This window comes from Heterocephalus glaber, unplaced genomic scaffold (genome assembly GCF_053883595.1).
Source record: "Heterocephalus glaber isolate CG9 unplaced genomic scaffold, H.glaber_assembly_v1.0 deba00001461, whole genome shotgun sequence".
In the NCBI taxonomy this organism is placed as follows: domain Eukaryota; kingdom Metazoa; phylum Chordata; class Mammalia; order Rodentia; family Bathyergidae; genus Heterocephalus; species Heterocephalus glaber.
This window is the reverse complement of record NW_028258308.1, coordinates 34,919,646-34,937,625: the sequence shown is the minus strand read 5'-3', so window position 1 is coordinate 34,937,625 and position 17,980 is coordinate 34,919,646. Positions and strand designations below refer to the sequence as shown.

At 38.4% G+C, this 17,980-nt stretch overlaps 1 protein-coding gene across 18 annotated transcripts in view; it reads left to right on the top strand.

Annotated features, from left to right (window-relative positions):
* Pofut3 (protein O-fucosyltransferase 3) overlaps positions 1 to 17,980 on the top strand; it is a 431,777-nt gene that overhangs the window by 295,954 nt on the left and 117,843 nt on the right. The window lies entirely within an intron of this gene.

The window sequence follows — 17,980 nt, the reverse complement described above, 5'->3', positions numbered from 1 at the left end:
ATTAGGTTCATAGAATACTCCAAATGGTCAAATATAGCTTTAACATGTACACAAAGAGAAGAGAGGAGGAAAAGTAATTTTCATGCTAGAGAACAAATGAAAGCAATCTTGGCAGCTTAGAGTAGCAGAAAAACCAAAAGATATGTAAAAAAAGATGGCAGACCAGCTGGTATAGAAAGCTTCTAATAAATCTTTGGTTTGATCTGATAAAATCAGAGGCTGGTGAGCACAGATAGTGTCACAGGCAAATTCAGGGGGCTGTTAAAATTACTACAATATTCCTTAGATATGTCTGAGTAGTGGGCCCTGCTCTTGAATTCCTTCTTTCATTTAGTTTTCATTAAAATAACTAAAATTTCCTTCTCATACTTGTTGGGCCATTTCAATAATGTAGCTCTTTGTTTCCCAGCTCAAACAGATATTGTTTCATTTATGTTTTGTACATACTCTTGTGTTATGGATTTCCTAATAGTATCTGTCAGCCCAGAGCAGGAAAGATGAGTTCCCCAATCTTGGAGAAGCTTCAATGCTCTATCAAAAGGCAGCATCAGCTTGTCTCTTCCCTTTCTATATGGTCATGGAGAATTAATAGGAGACTGTAGGTCAGAAGAGAGGGAGTTGAATTAGGGAGTATCAATTCCTAAGAACTACTAGCCACTATGTCTTTCAATCTAAGATGTAGTCTAAGAAGTAGCTTAAATATAATATTCTTTGGAGAATAAAACTATATTTCTATTTTTTTTGTATAGAAAAGCTTCACTGGGTCCAGATTGGGGGTTCAGAATATCTCATCTCAATTCATTTACAGAAATGAAGCATTCCCTCAAAATAGGTTGCCTAACAGAAGGTGGAATCTTTACCTCTGGCAGAGAAGACAATCAAAGTCTTCTAATTGTATTGTTATCTTTAGAATGTATGAGCTCATTGCAGTGTGGCACAAATATCTGTGGAATATCTGAATTGTGAGAATGAATAAATGAAGGAAAGATATTTATCAAGATAACCAGCTTAACATCTGGCCCCAATACCTTCTGGGATTTTTTTTCCGATATTATTTCTCACCTCTGGAATGACCCTTTGTTAATAGGCTCTATAAGAAAACTAACACACAGTGCTTTTACACACCTCCTAGAAGCATCTGGCCTCACTTCTCCAGGTGCATTTCGGTTACTCTTTGACCCAGATGTCAATTATCAAATAATCACTGCCTTCGACTTCAGAGTAGGGTACCCATGTCTGTTGTATTCTGCTCAGCACTTAGGAGGCAGAGAAAAGATTGTCATTCTGAACACAGATAACAATTAGAGAATTCAGTCAGTCACATTTAAAATGCAAAGCTTCAGACTGTTCCTTCTGATGGGACTCACTGTGATCATTAGGATAAGGAAATACCTCAGGTGTTCAATATATATGGTAAGGCAAATATAATAAGGAATAAAGGAAATTTTTCCTCCACTATGTCATTTTATTTTGCAAATATGAACACTTCTGTGTGCTATCATTCTCTGCAATAACATTTCATTTTTCAGTAAAACTACTGTATCCAACATATTTCAAGCTAATTATTTGGCATCATAAAATTATATTCTGCTGTCTAGTAGCTTTGCAACATTTTTTTTTTTTAAATCAGAACATCAGTGCTTTAAAACTTGTTTGTTTGAATGTAGGAACAAATAATGACATCTGTCTAGGTTGCCTGGTAGCATTGCTGTGTGGGGCTGATGCTATGGCTTGAGAGAAGCATCTTGCGCTATATTGTTTAGATGCTTGGCTCTTCTAGTTCATTTGGCATATTTCTTTCTCCCCTCCCCTCCCCTCTCTTCTCTCTCTCCCCCTCACCTCTCCTCCCCTTATTTCCTTCCCTCATTTTTTTCTTTCTTCAAAGTATGTTTTTCTATGATGGCAAATTTAGGGACTAGAAAGCAGTAAATATAAGAGCTAAAAAGTCACTCTACTTACTTCCTACCACCTTTCATCCATTCTATAAATATTGATTGAGTAGCTATTATGTATCAGGAATTTCTAAATACCCATTTCAATTGAATTGAAGACCTGTATGTAAAATAAATGAAAATTTAATAAGATGAAATATATCTGTTGTTCTTTGTCCCTCATTCTCAACCTTAGTCTTTCCATGATCAACTTCCCTTTTTTGCTTTTCAGAAACACCCTTCCTGGCCCACTAGAACTTTGTTGTCCTCTGGGACACTTCTTTATGTTGGCATAAGACTTGCTTTTAAGAATAGCTCTGATTAGGGATAATGACAAGCTAAAAGTGACACATGGTAATTCAGTAGTCTGAGGCTCTTGGCCTTCTAGGGCTCAATAAAGGGAGTTTTAAAATTAAAAAAACAAAGGAGAGTAGATATTTACCTGTGGTAGTGGTACATGAGCTAAGCAAAACAGAAGAATTTGATAGGATTTCTGTTAGTGTCTGATGCACCAAAGGAGGAAATATTATTATTAAATTATAAGTTGATTAAATCTTTAAAAACCATATACGGGCCAGGGATTTAGCTTAGTGGCTCTGCCGCCTGCCTCGCAAGTGCAAGGTCCTGAGTTTGATCCCTGGTACCAAACAACAAATAAAAAAACAACAAAAAACCCCATAAAAACCATGTAAAGAAGTGGTAACATCCAAAGCTCATCCTCTTTGTCCATGCAATTTTGGGCATAGAACTGACAGGGGAAGAAATGTTTGGAGATACAGAGGAACTTAGTAGGTAGGATCTTACTGCTACTTATGGGTCATGGCCTCTTCTAAGCATCCTATATTTTTTCATAGTAGTGGAAAGAGGGAAACAAGCTGAAGGTGCAGGTGATTGTTAGTGACCAGTCTTCCTGGCACAATGTCTGATCCTTTGACAACATGGAGAGTTGTCACACTTACTTAATGGATGTCATTCAATGGAACAGAAAGAGAGTACATCTTATAGCTTTGAGTGTTGGAGCCTTAAGCTACTGAGAGAAGAAAGAGAAGTGCCCTTCCTAGATTTTGAATATCAAGATTGTTCTCTAAAGAGATTTTTTTCTAGCCTTCACTGAGCTGCAACATTAATTTGCATTCCAACTGAGTGGGGTAAAAATGTCTTTTGATCATACACCAACATGGAGCCCTCAGAAGACTGATGACATTCAACCACAAAAGAAAACCAGGGACGGAGGGATCTCAAAGTGACCTTGTGACAAAAGACTTCCACACTGCAGCACACATCTCAGGCAATGGCATCACACAATGAGTGAACTGTGGCCAGCTGACATTTTATCTGTGAATTGCTTCTCAAGTATTTGGAGAGGGTGCATTGATCCCACTCTCATGGAAACCCCCAAGAATGCTCATAAATTGACTGCTTTCATTTAACTTTTGTTAAAACAACTAAAATTCCTTTCTCACAATTGTTGGGACATCTCAACAACCTACTCTTTTCTTTCCCAGCTTGCAACTCAAACAAATATTGTTTCATTCATTTCTTGTGGGTACCTCATCTTCATACCAATGGTAACTTTTTTTTTTAACATGGAAAAGCATTTCCTAGGACTCCCTGAAGGTGGCAGTATTGTTTTCAAGTCTGAGATTAATACAAGAAATTAGGGACTTGCTAGTGAATTGTTTTAAGGAGCATGGATTTATACTCGCAAAATGAGCAAAGTATGTAATGGGTACTTCTTTGGGCTTACAATATAACCGATACCCCTGGAGACACACACTTCAACATATATATGAAACTCACAAAGAAAAGATGGAAGAAATGTTCATGTCAGCAGAAACATATGGACAAAAGGGGCAATGCTAGTATTATTTCAAATAGGCTCAGTTCCAGATAATTAACAAAATAATGCTTAGGGTCTAGGGGCCATCCACAGACAGCTGGCTGTGCAAGTTCAGATGATGTCAATTCACCAGGAATTTTCCAGAAGACAGGCCCTATTACTTTCTCATCCAATTTAACTATCCAATAATTTGCAATCCATGTGGTTACTAGAAGAACCCTATTGTCCTTTGAGAGGAATATAGCAAGTCTGAATTAACAAGCTGTTTCGCATGTGTTCATATGTGGAAAAAAACCCTCAGACTGATCTGAAGTAGAATCAAGCAACTTTAGCACAGTGAAACTCACCGATAATTTTCAATGAGAAAAAAATCATTCCTCATATATTGATTATGAAGGGTTTGTACACTTCTAGGACCAGTTAAATCAGCTCCTGTCATCAAGGTGTTCTTGAAGGTGTTGGAGATATACGTGGTGACATCATAGTGCCACTTAGGTACTTGGTAACTGAAGAGCAAAGCTGCAGATCAGTGTCCACAGACAGCTCAGTGATGTAGGAAAGCCCCTGGGGATGTGAATCTGGGAATATCCAGGTCTTCCCAGAAGATCCTTAATTAAGAGAGTTCCCAGATTTGTAGCTGAGTCACTGTGCCTTTTATGGTATATGGTCATTGGGGTTTTCCAGGTTTCTAGAACTCCAAGGGAGAGGAGACACAGATACTTCTATTTTTATTTAAGTAATTAAAATAAGATAGCATAACTTTCCCACTGTGTATTGCTTGTTGTAACAGTAAATTGCCTGATATTGTGTTACACACTTTGAATCACTCAAGAACTTTTTTTTTACAAGTGGCCATTGGCAATGGTTTAGAAGTCTTCTAGAAAAAAGTGCCAATTACAGAACAATAAAAAATAACACATAAACTAATTACTAAATGGTAGACACTGTTATAGATGCTTTATATGTATTATATAATTTAATCCTTGCACATAGAGGTAGGTACAAGCATTATTTTAGGAGACTGAGGGACACAGAGCTTCATCTCTATCAAAGTCATAGCTGATAAGTGGCAGATCCAGGGCCCAAACCTTATTCTTCCTTCTTGGAGGGAAGAGGAAATACATTTATAAACCCTTGAATGGGCTTGTGAATTTATTATATGAAGTGTGATCACAAAACATAGTGAATGTTTAAATTTCTCTTGAAATGCTTCCCCTTGCTTCAAACACACTTATTCCCGATGCTTGCCACTATCTGAAGCCATTGTTTTGTGGGTGTGTTTAGTTGTGCTATGTTGGCTGCCCAGATGTCCTGAACTGCTTCAGAATTTTATCTTTCATGGTCATTTTGGCTTTGGGGAAGAGTCAGAAGTCACAAAATGTCAGGTTCAGTGAAAAGAGTGGACAAGGACACACCATAATATTTTTATTTAGTAAGAATTGGCATTGATTCAGGGCATCAAGGCAGCCATGATAGTGCATCTAAAGACAAGAAAGAGGACTTGCAGAACTGCTTCAGAAAATGGAAAGAACTATGGGATAAATATGTGTGAAGTGAGGCGTAGTATTTTGAGAAGAATTAATAGGAATGTGTCTTTTACTGTAATACTTTAAAAGCTTTTTGAATATTCACCATATTTTGTGATTACACTGTGTATGTTCTTTCACTTACAATTTTCAACTGGCAGAGGGTGATAAGTTAGCTTGGATATATTGTGGTGTTAATTATTGCATGACCTCAGAATTCTTTGCTTGATAGTCTCCATTTTGAAAATGCTTCCCATTGGCCAAAGGGATGGCCTAGTAAAAGTATTGATGGGCCAGCACTAATCCACATTGTACAGGGAAAAGAGAGCATATGTCTTTACTTCAGAGAATAAAATAGGAAGGCCTATATGTGGAGATGACCATTTGATTCAGTAGATGTCACCCAATGGCTCAGCTTTTCACCAATGAATACGTCACTCACACCCTTGCCTACTCAGTGCTGGAGCTGCTGTTTCTGCTATTACTGGAGACCTTACCTTTCTCAAGAGAGTTTCAGGTGTCCCCTTTCTTCCCACAGATGAAAGCTGAAAGACTTTTTCTATTAGTCAGTTTTCCCGTTAAGGGGGTCAAAATACCTGACAACAGCAACAACAACAACAACAAAATACCTGACAACAGCAGTTGAAAGGAGAAGAGGTATATTTTGGCTCATAGTTTTAGAGGTTTCAGTTCATGTTAGCTGGCTCCAGTGCAGCAACATCATGGTAGAAGGATGCAGCAGAGGAAAGTTGCTCAATTCATCACATCTGGAAAGCAGAGAGTTGGGGCAGAGTTGGAAAGGAAGGGGCAGGACCAGACATTGTCTCCAATGTCCCATGCCCATGACTCACCCCCAAACACTCAGAAGTGTGCTTTACTCACCTTCTAGGCATCTCTCAAGCCAATCAAATTAACAACAAAGATTAGCTGTCACAAGGTGTGTATACCTAGCAATGAGCCACACAGTTCTGTGGGTAATATTTTAAAGGTAAGGAATGAAGAAATATGAACCAGTCACATGACTTGTAAACAAGAAAAGACCCTGGTAACTCTTCAAGAGATACCTTCTGTGTCTGTTGAAGTGAGTTTCCAGCATTACTCAGTAGACTGTACTCCCTGAGTACTTTGTCATCCCTGTGGTGATCAGTGATCACTGGCTTGCCATCCAAACTATACAGGCCACTCCTGAAATCAAAGTTAGCATTGTGTAACAGAGATTTCCACTGGTTTCTTTAGTTGGATTTGTTTTATTGTAACTATGGAATCTAGAGACACTCATTCAAAATCAGTAGATTCATTGGTCATTCTAGGCTACTGCTATTGCAAACATTTTTGGCATCGAAAGTATGTGTAAGTGTCTATCTAGATGTTCTCCCAAAGCCTCCTGCTCTCATAGGTGAGGCTTTTGGGGGTGCTTGGATTATGAGTACATGATAATCATTACTGAATCAATCCACTGATGAATTTATAGATAACTTGCTGTACGTAGGAGGTGAGATCTTGTTGTAAGAGGTACCTCACTAGAGGCATGGCCCGGAAGGGTTTATCCCTTTCCAGCACCTCCCTTCACTTTCTCTCTACTTCCTGGCTGCCATGCCATGAGGAACTCTCCTGTGCAATGCCATTCTGCCTTGGAGCCAACTGACTATGGACTGAAACCTCTATAAATTGTGAGCCAAAATAAACCTTTCCTTCTTTAAATTGAGGATGTCAGGTATTGTGTCTCAGGGGCCAGAAATGAACTAAAACAGATTTTGGTACCACAAAAATGGGTTTGTTGCTGTGACAACCTGATCATGTGGTTCAGAAGCTTTTGGCACTGTTCACAGGAGGAGTTTGGAAAGATTTGGAGATGCCAGCTGGAGAAGCAGCCCTAGAATCCTATGAACTGAGCTTGATGGAAGATTCTGGTTGGAGCTCAGAAGACCAGAATGCTTATTTTTAAAAAGCAGACAGAAAAGACTAGGCTCAGGAGGTTTCATTTGGGAACAAGGATTCTACCAGACTCTAGGCCATATGTGTTATAATCTAGCAGAAAATTTGTCAATATTTTACTCATGTCCTGAGACTTTGAAGGAGAATGAGATTAAGAACAGTGGACTAATTAATATGATGGAGGAAATTTCAAGGCTGTTTAATGCCGAGGTTGTGGCATGGGTACAGTCAGGGACTTTTGGCCAGGTCTACTTTGAGAATCAATAAGAAAAAGCACAGCTGAAAGATTTTAAAAGTTTTAAGTTTGGCCAGAAAAGAAACTCCAGTAAAGTTGGAGCCTTCAAAGTTGGAGCAGAGAAAATATTGATGGCTGAAAAAAATTGGCATTAAAAAGATGCCTAGTACTGTACTACAAGACAATAGGAAAAATGGCTTATGGGCATTCTGGAAAAAGCTGGACCCACTTCCTTCAGAGGCTCAAGGGTGCAAGGCTGAAAGATTTTGCTTTAAGAGAGCCCCAGGGCACTCTGTTGGAGAAGGGCAGCCTAGGGAATTGATTCAGTTCACCATGCTCCATCATCCATGAACTCTGAGGGCTTTGCAATCACCAGCAAAATGCAAAAGGCCAGGCTACTGTCTGAATGGGCGGCAAACCTTGGTGTGATGACACTAAGTATTCTGGCTTTATGTGGATGAAGAATGCAAGAGTTATAGGAACAGAGAGGCCTCTACCCAGATTTGGAGAAAGTTCTGAGAGGCCAGGGAGTGCCCCTGAGATGGAAGTACATGAAGCTGTGAAAGTGAAGCCAAAATTGCAGTGGAGACACCAGAAATTTGGAGAAGCCAACAATGTGGAATGTCTAAAGAAAGATGCAAGCAATGAGCAAAGACATCTCAAGAGAGAAGACATGATTGCTACACCCACCAGCAATGCCATATGGATAGGGCAGCCCAGGTCATTTGGAGCTTATGTCTTGCCGCGTCTTCCCTGGACACTAAACATGGAGCTACAGGATTTAATGTTTGCTTGGCTGGCTTTTGGTTTTGTTTTGGTCCTATTCTTTTCTCTTCTCCTATTTTTTCTTTTTGAAAGGGAATGTTTATCATGCGCCTTTGTGTGTTGGTTGTATGTAGCTTTTTTCTTTTTAGTGGGAGCTCACAGCTAAGAGTTTCCCTTAAATCTCAGGAGACTGGATTTGGGCTTTTCAGCAATGCTGAAACTATTAGGATTTTGGCAACTCTTAGAGATGGACTAAATGTGTTTTGCATAAAGAGATGCATCTGAGTCTTTTGGGGGATGGGGTAGCATGTTATGGTTTATATCTAAATTTTCCTCCAAAGCCTCATGTGCTAATGGATAGGGCTTTGGGGTGCTGTTTGGATTATGTGACCTGATACTCATCAATGGATTATCATGTGGCCTGATGAGTTTATAACTAAGTGTAATGTTGGGAGGTGAAGCTTGGTTGGAAGAGGTGAGTCACTGGGGTTGTAGTCTGGAAGGATCTATCTCTCCCTTTTCCATTGATCTCTTTTCTGCTTCCTTTCAGCCATACCCTGAGCAACTCTCCTCTACTATGCTTCTTTGCCATGCCATCCTGACTTGGAGTCAGCAAACTATGGACTGAAACATCTCCAAATTTTGAGCCAAAATAAACGTTTCTTCCTTTACTTTATGGGTGTTGGATATTCTTTCCCAGCAATGAAGAAAGTGATTAAGACAGCAAGTTATACCAAAACATTAATATTATGCTATGTCAAGGAACACAGGGCATACATTGGCATTTATCAAAGTAATACTTGCATGGAAAAAATTGAGCAGTTTGTTAAAAATTCAAATCTCTAAGTGATATCCATTGAATCAGGGACCTGGTTTCTTACAACCCATGGAGAAATTAGAGGAGCTAGTTCTGAATTTAAATGAAGCTAGTTTGTGGTCCTCAGATCAATGGTATGAGCATCATTCGGGAACTTGTTAGAAATATAAATTTTTGTGCTCCATCTAAGTTATACTCAGAAACTGACAATGGAGCTCAAAGCCTGTGTTTCTCAAGCCCTCCAGGAAATTTTGCTGCATCCTTAGGTTTGAGAACAACTCAGCTCTCAGTAGAGTGCTCTGGAGGTCATTAATGGTACCAGTGAGCTGTTCAATCAGAAATATACGAAGATGGGGAACTCTAAAATCTGTGTTTTTACTTATGCTTCTCCTTTAGCTTACCTAAGGAGACCTCTCTCTTTGCCTATGTGTCACCTCTTTCTCTGGCAGTCAGGAAGCTGTAGAAAGGTAAAGCTGTGTGAAAGATTAGTAACTGGAACTTGTGTTTCGACCAAGCATATATACTCCCACTTTGTGCTCTCAACAAGATTCTGTATAAATGAATAAATGACCATTTGAGATTACTTTTAGATGAGTACTATGATGAACAACTCTTAATATAAATAAAATTGTGGTTTAGGTACTCATAAACTCATACAGCTTAAGGGAAATGATGGGTAGAAGCCTTCTAGAAATATAGGGATAATTGATAATGCTCTTCAGCCTGTGTTGTTCTTTTATATATACTTATGGCTTCAAGTTGAATCCTATATGACCTTCTGGGGAGAAAGATCCCTCTCTGTTTGAATGTCATATTAGGTCATTCCTTGAACAAATATTTATGCACTCTGGAGGAACCCCAGTGGGTGTGAGTTTGGATGTCCATAAATATGGCATTGTGTCCAGGAAAGTCAACCTTGAGATCAGATAAGATGTGAGTGATTTTGCTGTGAAGTCCACCCTGTAGAGCAGGGATGGTGAACCTTTTAGAGACTGAGTGCCAAACTGCAACCCAAACCTAATTATTTATTGCAAAGTGCCAACAATGCAATTAAACCTGAATATTGAGGATTTAGTTTAGAAAAAAAACAACTCATACATTAATCTTTTGAAAAACACTTGCCATAGGTTTGCCACCACTGCTCTAGAAAAATCAATAATGGTAGGTATGATTGGTGATGTATTACTCATTGGTACACAACTCATAGGCTTAGTAACTAGTTACTAGGCCTTCTTTTAAGAAGGAAAAGAAACATTTATTCCACATAGTCAGGATCTTTCTAAGGCTAAAGATCTTGTCCATTTATGACATGAGTCGCCTTACTGAGATGCAGCCAATACATACATCAGTTACGCTGAAAGGGACCATATTCTACTAGTTAGAACCTATTGAAATGACCTTATTACCAAATTCTACCACCTTTTGTTTCTCTCAGTCAAGGTTAATTGTATTGTACAGAAATGCTGGCCAATAGATTATTTCTTATTAAGTTTCAGGGACATTACATTGAGAAAGTCTGTGTTTCTTGGCAGAAGTGCTTAGACCTTGACAACTTAAAGCTGCTTGGAAATGTACAATCTCCTGAGTGACATACAATCTCCATTTCAGATCAGCTTGGCCTTCCTTATGTGTTAGACTTCACAATGGTATGTACCAAGCAGCTACAATTGTAGGGCTGATGACTTCTGGAAATGGTTGGTTCCATAGGTGACTATCCCCAGGAAAATCTCCATCCTGAGAATTTTGGTCCCTTTAAATGCATGAAATTTCCCACCTAAGTAAAAAGGAAGCTTACATCATAGTCCACTATGAGTATTAGTACAGAAATTTCTTATTCCTGCAAGATTGGTTCTGGCTTCTCCTCCCATTTTGATCCTGAATCTTGGTTCCTGCTTTTCTTTTGGAGATTCTCTCTCTCTCTCTCTCTCTCTCTCTCTCTCTCTCTCTCTCTCTCTCTCTCTCTCTCTCTCCTCTCTCTCTCTCTCTCATATTCTGGTTTAGAAATTGATTACTTCCTGGGACAGGACTTTAAAAATCCATCATCTGTATCCTATGCTAGAACCGTGGATATGAAGATCCTTGTTCTTCTCACTTGGGCCTAGAGAGGTTGTGTTTCTTGGCCTTACTTGTAGCTCCTAACAATGCACAGAGCCTGCTTTCTCATATGGCTGGTGTCTGGGTGCATGCCATAGGGAAAAATCACTGCACTTGGTGGTTCTGAGGCTCTAAAACTTCTCTGTCTTATCTTCATCCTCCCTGTTACTCCTGTCTGGTGTTTGTTATTCCTTGCTTATTGGATTCCTGGTTCTTTCTGATCATTTTGGCTTCATGCTATGGCTCCTTCCTTCAAAAGATTTTGCACTTTGGGCTTTTCAAGCCTTAACAAAATCTACTTTATGGCCAAGAGAGATCATCTTTGAGACTGTTCTACCTTGGCCTTGGTTCTTGCTCAGCACTACTCTTTTGCAGCCCTACTGCTCACATGCATATGCACCTCTACTGAGAAGGAAACAGAGCTGATTCTGATTCTTAGCTTTCAGCTAAGAGAAGACAGTGATCTCCCTGCAACTTCTCTTTTCCTGCTAAGGAATCCAGTTTTCCCATTAGTCCTCATATGATCTGATTATCCTGCGTCTTTACTACCCTGAACCTTTTCTGCTGCACGCACTCCAGTTTGTCCATATCCTTATGGCATGTGGCTCTCAGAACATAACAAATCTAGATAGAACTCAGGATACCATCATGCCCTTTGTTACTTACATTAATGTGTATCTAAAACAGAGCCTAAATTCACACTTGAATGTCACCTAATAATGCTCAACTGACCATATACAATTATAAAATAGCTTTTCTGAAAAAGTACCATGACTTCCAGTTAATGTCTCCTAAAAATAATTTTAAGAATTTGCCATTGGATGCATTAAGTATTCTTCTCTTTTTTATGTAGTTCACACAGCTGATCAAAATAGTATCATTTGTTATTGATTAGACTGGAGAAAGACTTCCACAATGCATACAAAAAGCATTAATTTATAGTCTTTTGGAGAGATGCCAGATGTAATCATCATTAAGTAGAACTTACCCTTAGTCTTTATATATACATTTCCATTTCTTTTATATGAATGCCATGAAAGACCTTGTCAAATGCTCTTCTACAATCCAATTTCATCTGCAGCATTTACTTTACCAACTATTCATGTGTGTGAGTGAGAGAGAGAGAGAAAGAGAGAGAGAGAAAGAGAGAGAGAGAGAAAGAGAGAGAGATGTTTGATATGATTTGTTCTTTATGGGTCCCATGGTGTCTCCTAGCATTCACCACTTCCCTTTGAATGTGCTCACAAATCAACCTATTAATATTCCATCCCTGAAACTTGACTGGATTTGATGTCAAGCTCACTAGTCCATAAATGACAGGATCCATCTGTATCTTTTTTAGATAAGTAGGAACACATTTATCCCATCTCCAGAATCCCACAAACAACTGTACATTATCACAGTGCACTATACCACAGATGTGTGTTTATATAGCCAGGGAACCAAACTGCTTCAGAGAGGCCAGGTGCTGCTTTATTAGATCTCATGCAGTTATCAATATTTACCCTTTTCAGAATAAAAATCATGCTTGCTGACAAAGCAGACCAATGCAAAATCCAAATTGAGTTCCTTTTTATCTCACTGTCATCTGTTAACATTACACTGGTAGCCCAAGCAACTGAGAAATACATTTCTTGTTATTTTATTTGCTTTCAATATAAAAAAAATGTGTTTGCTTTCTTAGCATGTTTGACATTTCTCAGCTATTCAAGTGTTATTTTAATATAATTCTTAGAGATTTGAGCCAACGTCTTCTCTTGCTTCTTTTTCCACTTCTCTATGCACTTTCTTTATGCCTTGCTTTACTTCCTGAACTGTGAGTTTCTAGAGACTTCACTATTTGAAGACATTAGTGTCTTTTGCTATGTTCTTCCTTTGTTTCTTATTGGAATCATTTGTAATTCTATTGCCAGGATATAAGGTTTAAAAAGTTGGCCAGCTCTCAGGAATCTTATCAGATCAGACATGACTTAAGGTAGAGAGAGGCAGGGGAGAGAACTTAGATGTTTCTTCTTTATCTGTCTTGCTTTTTCAGCTGCATGGAAAATACGTGTTATGGATTAAATCTAAAATGACCCTCAGAGGCAGCTGATAGGCTTGGAAAGTGATAGGGTTGTGAGGGTGCTAACCTCATCAATGGATCCACTGATTAATTCATAGTAGAATAGGCTCTTAGAAGAGGGGCCATGGTGAAGACAGTGGAGGTGTGACCTTGGGGACTATGTCTCTTTCTGGACCCTTTCTCTCTGGATTGTCCTCTTTCTGCTTCCTGGCAGCCATGAGGTGAGCAGCTTTGCCCCACCACACCCTTCTCCCATGATATTCAGCCTTACCTCAGGCCCATTGTAGTGGAACCAGCCAACAACAGATGAAACCTCTGAAACCATGAGACAAATCTTTCCTTCTCTAAGTTGATTTTCTCAGGTATTTAGTACAGCAAGAAAAAGCAATTAAACTGTTAGGTAAAACAGTGATGACCCAGTAAAAGAATAAAACCAGCCTCAATTTAGGGTTCTGAGCAGGACCTCCATGGGTAACTGCAAAGGAGAATCTGTTGGGAGTTTACTGAGCTGGTTTTTTTATGAAGAGTTAGTGAGATGGGCTTTGGTGGGGTAAGGGAAGGGGAGCGTGAGGTTGAGGGAGCAAGAATAGCTGAGTAGCAGCAGCTAATTGGCAACATAGCAATGATTGACATAACAATGGCTGACAAGGCAATGGCTGAGGTTTTGTTGTGAAATAGAATATCGGCATCTGTGTGGATGCATCTGGGTATGCTGAGTCCTAGAAGATGCAAGGGAAGGCAACAGAATATAGAAGTTGGGTTGTGATTGTTCCCAGAGCTCAGGTGGCTGAGAGCAGCCGCTCCAGGAGCTCAGGTAGCTGGGGGTGAACAGGGGTCATGTCTGTCACTAACACAATGAAGCTAATTAAAAGCATGCATTTTTAATAATAAAATGAAAGTTTAGTAGAAATGTGGCTTTACACTCCTTCTACAAATTCATCAGTTGATTAAACATAACTAATGAATTCATCTTCAGTTTTGAGAAAAATCTTTTGAAAAATATCAGATTTCAGAAGCCATCTGGTTCCATGGCATTGGGCCCTGTGTGTTCCAGCTCAGCTTTGCTGATAATTGTCTCAGTCCTGCAAAAACCAAATGATAGGCTGAGCATGTTGGTACATGTCTGTAATCCCAACACTCTGGGAGACTGAGGCAAGAGGATTACAAGCTTAAACATAGCCTGGGCAATTTTAGTGACCTAGTGAGTGAGACCCTGACAATACAAAACAAACAAAAAAACAAAATGACTGCCCTGGGATGTAGCTCAGTGTTTAGGTCATAGGTTCAATCCTTAGTACCACAAAAAAAGTTAGCCCTACTTCAGCAACTGCTTTTCCCACTAGGGAATGAGTGGAAATTATTTTTCTGCTTCCATTTTTGATGTTGAGTCTGCTTGTAGATATCACTATCATTTGGGCTAGTTTATTTGAATATCTTGTCCCTGGGCCTTTTTCTTCCCCTTCAATCCAGCCTTATCTTAGAAAGAAAGTTGGAGCCATGACACTCTGCTCATATAATTCCTGGAACTCTGAGTTGGACCTACATTCAATATCTCTCCTAATAACCCAAAAGACTTAATTCTTTTCACAACTTAGAATAGCAGTCTGACAGAACAGTTGGTGGCTCACAGTCCTGCCTCCTGCCCATGATGATCATTGGATATTGATATTAATCCAGGATTGTCTAATGTGCACGGTGATCAAAGATGCCTGCCCCTCGTTGTTCCACTGTTATCCTGTTTCAGGTTTATTCAAGACTTCACAGAATGCATGGCGTTTCAGAAAAAAAGAAAATTTACTCTCCTTTGGAATTGACATAAAATCAGTTTTCTAAAGGCATTTAAGAGAAATTAGTGACAATATTCAGGTTCTAGACAATTGTTAAGATTAACAGAGTTTTACAACACAAGTGAATAGAAAAAATTTTTGAAGTGTGAAAAGTGTACTTGGTTATGTAGGAAAGAATATAGTAAAATAATAGAAAGTACTCTTGTCAACAACAAGGTAAAATACAGGCTTTGGGTGATATTTTGGCCTTCTCATTTAATATTTGTCAGTAAAGATGGTTGCCAGGTAAAATTTGAATGTCTGAGGAGATATAGTTATATATTAAGCATTCATAATAACTCATTCTCCCCATTCTAAAGAGAAAGAAATTGAAGCTTGGAGAAGTATTTGGACTAAGGACCTCTAACTAGTACTTTCCGGACTTGAAAGAAGATGACCAGCCATCTGTCCTTAGCTTACTCAGGACAGTCCTGGATGTAGCACTGACTGTCCTGCATCCTGGCCTCTTAACTTTTTGAAAAAAACAGGACAATTAGTTACCTTTTAAGCAAACTCAAATTTGTAAGAATTCAAAGGCAATGTTCTTTCCTTTAATTATCTAGCTTTTATTGGCTCTTCTGAACTTAATAATATTTCTATAAAACATTTTAGTTAAAGAACTATTAAAACATTGTTATTCATCTGTTGGAAAGACAAACAGTGACTATTCAAAAGCCTTTTAATGTCTTTAAAATCTGTCAATAAATTCTAAAACCACTTGCTTTTAATTTACCAGGACTGTTTAAAACTGTCCACTTTCTTTCTTATCTAACTTCCACCTGAGTCAATACACTTAGTTTCTCTAAATTCCCTTTAGTATTAGTGACCTTAGGATTATTTCAAGAAAGCAAGTCTTATCAGTATAAATTCTTATGGAGCCAGAAGAGACCAGGCATAGCAAAAGCAATTTGGTGCAACAAGAGCAAAGCAGGAGGCATACAATACCTGACTTCAAGCTATGCTACAAAGCAGTAGTGATAAAAACAGCATGGTACTGGAACAAAAACAGACATGTGGATCAAAGGAATAGAACTGAGGCTATAGAAGCTCCCCCAGACATATTCAACTATATGATCTTTGACAAAGGGCCGAAGAGCATATGTTGGAGGAAAGAGCCTATTCAACAAGTGGTGCTGGGAAAACTGGTTATCTGTTTGCAGAAGAGTGAAACTGGATCCTTATCTCTCACAATATACTAAATTAAAAATCTAAACATAAAACAGAAACATTAAACCCACCAGAAGACAAAATAGGTAAAACACTTGAAGACATAGGTATAGGAAAGGATTTTCTACACAGAATCTCAGTTGCACAAGGAATAGGAGTAAGAATCAACAAATGGAAAATGTCAGACTAAAAAAGCTGTGCAGCAAAAGAATCAGAGTGAAAAGACAACCTACCAGAATGAAAAAAAATATTTCCAGCTATTCTTCAGATGGAGGACTAGTATCAACTGTATACAAAGAACTAAAAAAATTAAACCACCTAAAATTAAAGACCCAGTCAAGAAATGGGGAAGGGAAATGAACAGTCCTTCACAGAGGAAGAACTACAAATGGCCAACAAATATATGAAAAAATGTTCAACATCTCTGGCCACTAGAGAAATACAAACTTAAAAAATAATACCAAGATTCTTTCTTACTCTGGGAATAATGGCAATCATTTGGAAATAAACAATATCAAATGCTGATGTGGCTGTAGTGAAAAGGCACCCTCCTGCGTGGTTGTTGGGAATGCAAACTGGTACAATCCTTATGGATATCAATATGGAAATTTCTCAAAGAACAGAAGTTAAAAATTCCATATAACCCAGCTAACCCCCTGCTAGGTATCTTCCCCAAAGAGCTTAAGTCACCATTCTACAGCAATACATACATACCAATGTTTATAGCAGCAGAATCTGTAATAGCTAAATCCTGGAAGCAGCCTATATATCCATCAACAGATGATTGGATAAAGAAAATATGGCATCTATATATAATAGAATACTACTGGGCTACAAAGAATGATACATTTGTAAGAAAATGAATCCACTTGGAAAGTGTTGAGTGAAATAAACTAGAAACACAAGCTTAAATACTGCAGGGTATCTCTCATCTGAATGAACCAAAGTGCAGACAAAGAAAATGATACAGAATGGCTAGAAAGGGAGAAGAGGACAGATCTTTTGCAATAGGGAAGTGGTCCAAGGGAACAAGAGCAAGGAGTGAGGAGGAGGAGAAGGGGAAATAAGAAGAATAAAGATGTGCCCTGTACCCGAACTTAATAACCCCAATTAATGAAAACACTATATGCCATAACATGAGCTAAGACAAATGATAGGGGAACCAGAGGAGGAGGGAGGAGGGAGAAGAAAGGGGAAGGAAATTTAAAAATAAAGAAACAAGCTGTATATGTAATCACTTCTGAAGATGATTGTAAACTGCATGAATTGCAAACATGTACTAATAAAATAAAACATTATTTTTTTAAAAAAACTTGCTTTCTTGGTAGTTTTCCTCATCTCAATCTACAAAGATCTTGTTCGAATTTAATTCATTAACAAAGTACACAAGCATTGGCATCCAGGAAAGGGGAAAAATCATGATGTCAATTCTCATTACAACATTATAAAATGTTTTAGCAACATTCCTTTGTTGAAATCAACATTTTATTCAAGATTTTTCTTTTCAGTGATGATTTTCATATTTTAAAATTTGTCTTAACATGAAAGGCACAGAGAAATCTTACTATTACATTCTATCTTAAAAATATCAATACAAAGTTTCAATAATTCAGAAGAAAATGCTGCATTTCCAAGTGTTACATAAGAATTTTCTCTTTCAATAAAAAACTTTTAAGATATGACAGTCACAGGAAAGATTTAGTTTAATGCCCATGCTAACAGTTCTCAACCTGTTAAATAGGATAATGGGGAACATCACCATCTTTGGTTAGAAATGATCAG